The sequence below is a fragment of the Silene latifolia genome, chromosome 11, assembly GCF_048544455.1.
Source record: "Silene latifolia isolate original U9 population chromosome 11, ASM4854445v1, whole genome shotgun sequence".
NCBI classification, from domain to species: Eukaryota; Viridiplantae; Streptophyta; class Magnoliopsida; order Caryophyllales; family Caryophyllaceae; genus Silene; species Silene latifolia.
Window position 1 is genome coordinate 200,283,709 of NC_133536.1, and position 7,647 is coordinate 200,291,355.

General features: G+C 39.8%; 1 non-coding gene across 1 annotated transcript; it reads left to right on the forward strand.

Annotated features, from left to right (window-relative positions):
- Nucleotides 1-843: 843 nt before the first annotated feature.
- Nucleotides 844-949, forward strand: LOC141615909 (small nucleolar RNA R71). The gene has a single exon (XR_012530295.1). It is a non-coding gene; the product is annotated as a small nucleolar RNA R71 (small nucleolar RNA).
- The last annotated feature ends 6,698 nt before the right edge of the window (nt 950-7,647 follow it).

Here is a 7,647-nt window from a genome sequence, read left to right on the forward strand (position 1 = left end):
TCTGATTTCAGCAATTTCGGTCCCTCATATGAACGACCGCTCCTCAAATTAATTAAATTTACCGTTTCATGTGGGTTTTTATCAGCTTGTGATGGTAAATGACCCTGCTTCCTCGTGGATTGGTTAGCGGCTAATTGGGCAACTTGCGTTTCAAGTGATTTGATGGACGCATCTTTTTGTTGGTCACTTAGCTGCCATTGCTTTGTCAAAGACTGCAACATCGTCTTCAACTCACCTAAATCGCTTACCCCACCTGAGGATGATGCACCGTGATTGGGTGGAGGAAAGGAAGGAGGCTTTTGAAAGCTTTGTTGAGCCTTGTGAGGAGGGACATACGGCTGCTGCTGCTGCGGAGAAGGGGTAGGATTGAGCACATTCTGACTTGTCCACCTCAAATTGGGATGGACTGCCGCTTGATGATTATAATAAGAACCCCCTCCTTGCTTGTACTGTTGAAAAGCAAGAACCGGTTCTTTCTCTGTAAGACAGTCAACAGGAGTATGACCGTCGTTGCTCCCATACCTCTCACATGTGATGGTTTCTCCTCTAGTAAGCAAATGAACCGTCTGAGGCTCCCCAGCAGAATGCAACTCCAACTTATCAAATCTAGCATTCATGGTTTCCAGCTGAGCCGCAACTTGCTTATCGACTGCATGAACTGTTCTAATACCATCCCACAGGTTCCCATACTCAGCACAGTGGGTCGCCATCTCTTCAATAAGGGCCCATCCCTTATCATCATCAGTGTTCTTTTGGAATCTTCCGTAGGATGATGCATCAAGTATGGCTCTGTGATCATCGTATAGCCCATTGTAGAACTGATTGGACAGGAACCACGGGTCAAAACCATGGTGAGGAAGAAACCTCACCAACCTCTTGAAACGGCACCAAGCTTCATAGAAAGTTTCATCCGGTGCCTGTTTGAAACTGGTAATCTTGGCCCTCAGCTGACTAGTGCGCTGCGGAGGGAAATATCTTTTATAAAAAGCAAGAGCAAGGGTCTCCCAGTCTGTGACCCCCGCGGCCTGACGATCCAAATCAGTCAGCCACTCTCTAGCTGAGTCAGTCAAATAAAAAGGAAACAACACCTCCTTAATCTTGTCTTGAGTTACCCATTTTATGGCGGGGATAGTAGAACAGTAGTCCGTAAAATACCTCTATATGCTTCCTCGGGTCTTCACCTGCCACACCTCTAAAGAGATTTCTCTCCACCAGATTGATATAGGAAGGACGGATGTCAAATGTATTCCCATCCTCAGTCTGGAGATTGAAACCCTTTGGAATAGACGATGCTTTAGGCTCCGAATGACTGGCAATGTTAGGCATCTTTACTGGTTGGTTTACAGAACTGAAAGTATCTTCTTCAAAATATGGGTCTTTAAATAGGAAATGTTGAAGCTCTGGTTCGAAAGTACTCAAGTCTTCCTTTCGTGATTCTCTTTGCAGACGTAGTCTATGCTTGAACATTCTCTCTGGTTCAGAATCAGCTGAAACTAACTCCAACCTATGTGACCTGGGCATACACAACACTGAAAGAAAATAAATAAGAACTGCCTCAAGGAATAAAAATTCCCTGAGACGAATAAAATAAACGAAACAAAGACAGATAGGGCAATTGCCTCTCCGGCAACGACGCCAAAATTTGACAGGGCTGTCGTGTACCTATAAAAAAAAACTAACTAAACTAACTATATAGCTAGGGAAGTCAGGTCGATCTCCTCAGGGAGGCAAGATATCTGTAAGAGTCCGTCTATTTGGTCACAAATTGGGGGGGGGGGGGGGTGTTATAATTTGATTTCCTAAACTAAAAGCTTTAAGGCAAGAGAAATAAGGAAAGAGCAATTAAGGCAGAAAATAGAAATAAACTATCAATAGAGAAGGGACATGTCAGGATTTCGGTTCACTACGGTAGTCCAGTGGCTCAACTGTAAACAACTTAGACAAAATACTGTGAGACGGATATGGAAAGGTCCTTCCGGTCCACTTTCTATCCTAGAATTCCACTAACTTAACTTCCGTCCTCGTCAGGGTAGTCTACTGTTCATAGCAGGTCTATTTAGTCCAATCTTCCGATCTAGGATTAAATTTAACCAGATTAAAAGGGTGACTCAGAAGCGTGCACTCAACTAAGTCGGTAAATACAGTTATATTGCTATGGGGACAGAGTCTCACAAATAATTCATCTAACCTATATACTACATCGTCACATTTCTACCGTAGATTCCCTAATCCTAACATGAAATGGATTAGCTACTCATGCTATTGATATTGTCAAAACTAATAACGATGAAATAACCAATAATAAACATTATGGAACAATAATAAAAATGCATAAATGAATTAGGGCAGAGAATTAAAGGAAGCAAAACGAGTAATTAAAGTAAATAAAAGAAACATTAATATTAAAAGGGAGATAGAGATTACAATCGCAAAAATCCGGCGTAAAGAACAAACAAATCCGAACGAGAAAATCCGAAAGCAAAAGTTACAGTGAAAGAGAGAAAGGTAACGTAATGTTTACTGTGAAAGATGAAAAGTAAGATAAAAACGTAGATACTAATAACCTAGTTAACGTGCGTTTAAATAGAAAAACTACAAAGTCCAACAACTAAAACAAGTTCACAGGCTAATTAAAGCCCATGAAAGCCAAAACCACTCGATCGAGTAGTCTGAAACCACTTGATCGAGCATTTCTCCAGATAAACTACTCGATCGAACAGAACTGTTACTCGACCGAGTAACTCCTAATTCCAGCACTTCTTGATCGAGTATAAAACTACTCGATCGACCAATTCCAGCCATAGAAACCACTCGATCGAGCAATAAAACAACTCGATCGAGTATTCTTCCTTCAAATCAGCTCAAACTCGTGACAGACTGCCTTATAGACCGTTCCTTCACACATCCCAATACAAGATCTCACTCTGAAAAATCCCGTCTCCTCAAAATGCATGCAAAAAGGACGAAAATGGTACGATTCTACTACTTTTACGTTCATTCCTGCAAAATAGACAAGACGAACCAAAGTAGCCAATTCAGAGGCAAAATGCAATATAAATACTACGAAAGTACATAGAAATACGTGCTAAAATAGGCTAAAAAGACTATACAAAATGCACGTATCAAAGACCATTCATGGGATGCAAAAAGGGAAATGCGTATAAAGAGAAACAATTGTTGTAACGGAGTAGGTGACGGGACGAAACGAGGTTGGTGCAAGCACCATTTTGGGAAAAATGTGGAGGTACACATCAAGAAGTTGCCAAAATTCCCTTTTTTCCTCTTTATTACAACAAATGAGTAATGTCTACACCCTAACAAAAATTGATTTCCCGAATTTATGCAAAAATTGTGCAAACCCGACTTACTTTGGAAACAATCATGAAAATCACCACCTTATTGCAACAAATGAGTAACGTCTACACCCTAACATGAACTCGGCTTGCCAAATTCAAGCAAACATTGTGTAAACCCGACTCACTTTGTAAAAACATCATATTCCCCGTTATTTTGCAACGTCTTTTTCTACTCCTTTGATGAAGAATGAGGAGTGTTGCACGGCTTTTTCACATCACACAAAATACAAGTGTTAAAATTTTCTTTTCTTTTTCTTTCACATTTTCTTCTTTTCTATTTTCTTTATCAAAATTTCTTTATTCAAACAAACTGAATAAAACCATTATCCTGACTCAACTCATCAACTAGGACTTCAAACACCCTTCTTCATACAATCAACAACATGTAAGCAACTTTCTAGATAAGGGAAGGTTGTTTATGGTATGTAGTTAGTTTTGTAGGTGCCAAATGAAAGGTTCAAGCTCAAAAGGGGTTAGCAAAATCGGACCTAATCTAAATGGTCGAAAAATTAGGCTTATTTGGCAATGTGAGGCTCAAAAATGAAATGCAACGAATTGCTTCAAATTATGCACACAAATGAACATCTCGTGGTCTAAAAGGAAAGGACGCCATGCTTGTGCGTCGTGATGTGACATGCCACGCAAGGAGTCTACTTACACCTAAGGGAGACCAGGCATGGGTATACCGGTCCCAAGGAGGCTCTAGATGTCACATGTAAATAGCTATGTCAAAATCTAGGTCTAAACTACGGTCTTAGTCTCACATGGTGGTCAATACTTTTAGTCAAGCCTCATTTCCCGGGTATTTGCAAGCAAATACCCTAACAAAAAGGTCAATGGATCCAAGCCATTAAGAGGGGGAAGACACGGCCAAGACGGTTTAATCATAGGGGTATCATGCTCCCTTCCTAGACCAAAATTGTTAGAAATATGTACACACAAGATGAAAACAGAATTTAAAGCACAAACAACTATTTACAAGTTACGGGATGCAATTCTAAACTAACAACAAGAGTAAACATGCAAACAATTTTTCTAACCTAGCAGCACGTAAACACATAAATAAAGTTCCAAAATGGAACATCTTCATCAACAAAGCCCATCCTCCTCCATATATACAACAACTCGTAAAAGAAAAGGAATGGGGAAAGGAGAAAGGGATAAGAAAGATCAAACCGAGCGCTTCTAATGCCTCCAATGTCCCATATGTGTCTGTGCCACTTGTTAGACAACATATATATACAATGCAATATTTTTTGAAATTTTTATGAAATCTTTCAATATTTAGGCATTTTCTTAAACTTTTCAATTTTTACAAGTATATATATATATATATATATATATATATATATATGTGTGTGTGTGTGTGTGTGTGTGTGTGTGTGTGTGTGTGTGTGTGTGTGTGTGTGTGTGTGTGTGTGTGTGTGTGTGTGTGTGTGTGTGTGTGTGTGTGTGTGTGTGTGTATACATATATATATATATATACATACATATATATAAATAAATAAATATTTACAAATGTGCATTATATACAAATATATACGAAATAAATATTTCCTTCCCCACATTTAAAAGGTTCATTGTCCTCAATGGAACAAAGCATAGAGAGAGAATAGGAAAAGAACTAACATGTTTCTGTATTTTTGAAATATTGAAAATTTAAAACATATTTTTGGTTTTTTTTTTATGATTTTCGAAAGTAAAGAACATGTTTTTGGTTTTTTTTTTCGAGCCTCCTCCCCACATGTACAATATCCGGTGACGGAGGATGTGTGGTTAGGAGGGGAATTTATTAAAATAAAAGCAACATATTTTTGGATTTTGTTGATTTTTGAAAATTAAAAACATGTTTTTGTATTTTTTTTTTTGATTTATGGAATTTTTTCCCCCACTTATTTATTTACATAGTGTGTGGAGGAGATTAGGAAAATAAATTGCATATTTTTGTGATTTGTGAAGTTTCAATTTTTTTTGTATTTTGTAATGGGTATGCAATGCATGAACTATCCTATATGCAATATTGAAATTACGATCTAAAGTATTTTAAATGAATACAATTCCTATATGTGACAATATTTTACAAAATTTAAATCTAATGCAAACCTAAATGAATGCAACTAAATGATGTACTAATCTAAATATATTACAAGTAAACTAAATGCATACAAAAAATTAAACATGAATGAGAGAGTTTGGATTTCGGGAATCATACTTGGCTTTGGTTGAGAGGGAATGAGGAGAGCCATCATCACTAGGCCTACTCGTCATCGGAGTCATCACTGTCATCATTATCATCATCTTCATCATTCCCGGTCCCGAACTCTGCTTCATAGATGAAATCGTCCGTGTACATAGCCGCGGAAGGGTCATCACCCCCCGTGGTCGTGTCAATGAAGATCTCCCTTCCCGCATCCGAGCTACCCCCAACCTCGGGGTTACTAAAAATGGAGGGTGTTCCTCCATACCATTGAGTACCATGCCCCTCCCCTTGAGAGGCCGCAGACAGGAAAATCGAGGAGCTAAAGTAATCTGGTCGCATATTGATGTAGCCGTAGAGAAAGGGCCCGTCCGGTTGATGCCCACCATCCGGGGGAAGGTAATATGAGGGGTGAAGGCCGGAGGGGTGGCAGTATTCTCGATGCATATAGTCATCATAAACCGAGAATTGACCCACCGAGTGGTCAAAGTAGATACGGTCCATTCGTTGTTGCAAACTGTGCCTCTCACTTGCGGTCGTGGCCATTCCCAAGTTCATGTTCTCAATGAATTTAATTAGGTCGAGGTGGAGCGAGAGATATTGCGGTGGTTGACTAGAGGAACCTTCCCCTTATTGGAAGAGACTGGGAAAGAAAGGGGAGGAAGGCATATTATACATCAAAGTAGGTTGCGCGGTTACCGGGCGCTCACGCGCGTAGACAAGGTTTGGATTTTGGGTTTGGGCGGTGGCTTCATCCGCCTAAATCTCAAGAAAATAGTGCGGTGAATTCAGCACTACTCGCATTTTGTCGGGATTGGGAAGTGGAATTGATTCCGATCCACTTCATTCACTAGGATTTGCCAATAGTTTTGCTTGTCATTGGGGTTTCTCTTTATCCAATTAAGAGTGTATTGGATGTAGTCCTTGGTTAGCATTGTCTCCCCTAGTATAAACCGCATACCATTCAAATTTAGCTTCCGAATCAAGCGCTTGGCAAACTGGGTTATTAGTCCACCAATTACAATCTGGGTAGATTGGCCCGGGGAATTACTCAAGCGGTGAAGATGGAGGACCATGTGGTGCTCAATGTCGATTTTGAAGGTGGTGGGATTGGAACAATGGTAAGAGCCGAGAATTTCCAACTCCTCCGTGCGAAAGTTGTGATTCTCATCACGGCCAAATACGGTCCATCCCATATATTGATGCCTGTGGACAGCGGGCCGCCCACGGGGGCGCTTGGTGAGAAACGAAACAAGCGTTTGCATTTTGTATGGAGTCGCCACCAATTTTTATGGGAAATTGGAACCGTTCGAATACCTCGTGTCATGTCAAGACACAAAGTAGTGACATGAACACTAAGCAATCGTTACCCTTAGCATTCTATGTCTAGAATGACTCTCGTGGATGCCAATGAACACGGGTGTTCACAGATATCTGGAGTAAGGGGTGAGGGTACGTATTAGGAAGCTCTTTTGATCGAACACCTAATCCCGCCCGCCTCGATAGCGGCCTCTACTAATGATTAGGGAAGTTGTCTATACTTGATATATCGTCGGCTATAATGCATGCAATGCAACATCCATTAGATTAATCCTAGCATGTGAAGATTTAACTAAGTCGGTTGACACGTAATTAGCATATAATTGGGTCGAAGTAGGATTTAATGCTCATTTACATGTGAAAACATACAAATGATAAAAGAAATACAATAACCATAAATTACAATAATGAAAATTACATTAATTACAACGGAATAGGCGATTTATGTCAAAAATACCTCTAAAACGGATAATTTGAGAAAAAGGAATAAAAGAATGAAAGAAAGAATTAAATAAACTAACGAACAGGAATTAGCGTGATATTACGAATAATAGTTAATGATACGTAAGCTAAACAAACTAGGTCAAGGCAGAAACGGAGTTCAGGGACAGAACTCGGCCAGGAACAGGCGCAGCAGACGCTGCGTCTGTTCCTTGGCTCAGTTCTGGCTGTGAAGCCGTAATTGCAAGCCGTTAATGTCGATTGGTGATTTTAAGGATTGATTTATATATTTACCCGGATGAAAGTGATTAACGGGTTATTTAACATATGAAT